Genomic DNA, 2,214 nt, shown 5'->3' with positions numbered 1-2,214 from the left:
AGCCGAAAACTCCGACCGACTGAGAGGAACCCTGAGAACTACATCTCCTTCAAGCTTGAGCTCTTGGCACTGGTGTGGGCTATCACCGAGCGGTTCCGCCATTACCTGGCAGCAGCCAAGTTCACCGCGTACACAGACAATAACCTGCTGACCCATCTAGATACGGCCAAGCTGGGCGCGTTGGAGCAGCGGTGGGTGACCAGGTTAGCCAACTACGATTTCACCATCAAGTACAGGGCCGGCCGTACCAACGTCAATGCCAATGCACTCTCCCGGATGCCCCACCTGTCGGAAGAGGGGCCAGAGGATGATGACCTCGAAGAGATCGAGTTGCCTGCATTTCACCGGCCATTCACTGAGAAGGTGCACGTCTACCAACAACGGGGCCTCCCATATGATGACAAGTTGAAAAAGTTATTAAGTGATTATTGGCTGCAATGGGGCTTTCTGGCTGGTGCCAGCCTCTCTTCTTAGCACACAGGAACCACAATCCCTACACCATGCTTCAATGGATTCTCTCATCCCAGCCCAGTAAAACTACATATTTTACACAGTCATAAGCAGCCAAAAGGGATCTATTCTATTCAATTGCAAATGATCTAGATAAGACTGAGAATAAGATACTGCACGGGACATAGCAGAGTTGGTCAAGTTGAGTGGAGATGAGTTTGCTATTTGGCACAGCTTTTTGCATCAATAAAGCAAGTAAAAGGTGTGAAAGATAAAAAAAAGGGTGAAAGTGTGAAAAGTGAATTGGCCAAATTGAGGTGCATATAAAGTTTTTGCTTTCTTTCAATTCACTAATGGGGCTCATTTGAATCAGGTGAATTGAGTTCTGCTTTTGGAAACTGGGTTAAGAAGGGGTGCACCGGTCCTGGAGGTACTGCAATACCAGGTCAATGCGTGCAGTGGACAGAGCAAGATTTTTTCCATCTCCTTGTTCTAAAAATCCATTTAATATATGGTCCCCAGAGAGGGGACGTATCAGATATTAAACTGATAAGAACAGATTTAATTTTTTTTTTTTTCTGTTTATCAGTAGGACTTCAAAATAACAAAGGTGATCGCCTCCCGTTGCCTGGGAACCGTCCAGGCACAAGAGGGCTATGTGTCACCAGAAGGCGCACACACTTCCTCAAGGCCGGCAGACGTGCAATCCCAGGCACCTTCCAGTACCGACCAAGGTAGCGTCCTCCGAAACTACACTTGATCTTAGCCAAAAGGCCGAGAAGCTATAACCCGAATTGGTTACGGCCTTGAGTGGCACCCTGGCCTATACCGGACACATCTTAGGGAGAGGGAGACAAACCCACGCCTACAGAAGACATTTTGTCACCAAGCCAACCCTTGAAAAGGCTGTTTTGCAGAGCAAAAACAAGAAGAATGGTGCTTTTTGCAGCCGCCGCCCACTGCAATGAATCTGAATAACTCCTCCTTTTGGACACAAGCACCTCCCCTCCCCCTTGCAGTCTTTCCAATTCATGATACAAAAAGACGGACGGACAGGACAGGACAGGACAGGCTGCCTGACTTTCCGTCACTGCCACCCTTTGCCATCCTTGCCCGTAGAAAGCCCTTTCATCATCCCCAAACCCTAATCTTTTCCCTTCCCTTCCCAGATGCGTCTCACTCCCTTTCATTAGGAAGTGAGCGCAGCCTTTTCTCCGTTCTGCACATGCGCGACGTTAAACACAAATGCGCAGGCGTGCGTTCCATTACCCTCACTGCATTCCACTCCCATACAGGAAGTGGGCGCAGCTATTACTACGGTCGCACATAAAAGAACCCACGGCCACCACTGCACATAGCTGACTCCACCACAGGACACCCACTTCTACACCAACGCAGGTAAGACAGGATCGGCACCTCTATGCTCCCGTTACAATCAGGCTCAGTCACCATGTGATAACGCTCTCAACTCTTTAGTTGCAGGCTCCCCTTGCTTCACCTCCACTGGCTGTGCTGCCATTTCCTCTCCCACCTGGAAGGTATACTTTATTCCACTATTTTCCTGTTTCTCTCTTCCCCCTTTTCCCATAACCTACTTTTATCTGCATTTGTGGGGTATCTATATGCTATTTACATCATAGTTTTATTCATTAATATGGAAGGGAAGAGTGCCCATGAGAGTGTTGAACTGCGGAGAGCAAGAGATTAAGCTGCTCCGATTTGCCACCATTGATAAGCTGTTCTCAGTAGATACACATGCTATCC

At 48.2% G+C, this 2,214-nt stretch overlaps 1 pseudogene; it reads right to left on the bottom strand.

Annotated features, from left to right (window-relative positions):
* Positions 1-858: 858 nt before the first annotated feature.
* LOC142264319 (U2 spliceosomal RNA) lies at positions 859-1,065 on the bottom strand (annotated as a pseudogene).
* Between the last annotated feature and the right edge of the window lie 1,149 nt (positions 1,066-2,214).

This window comes from Anomaloglossus baeobatrachus, unplaced genomic scaffold (assembly GCF_048569485.1).
Source record: "Anomaloglossus baeobatrachus isolate aAnoBae1 unplaced genomic scaffold, aAnoBae1.hap1 Scaffold_265, whole genome shotgun sequence".
Lineage (NCBI taxonomy): Eukaryota > Metazoa > Chordata > Amphibia > Anura > Aromobatidae > Anomaloglossus > Anomaloglossus baeobatrachus.
The sequence above is the reverse complement of the archived record's forward strand: the minus strand, read 5'-3'. Positions and strand labels throughout refer to the sequence as shown.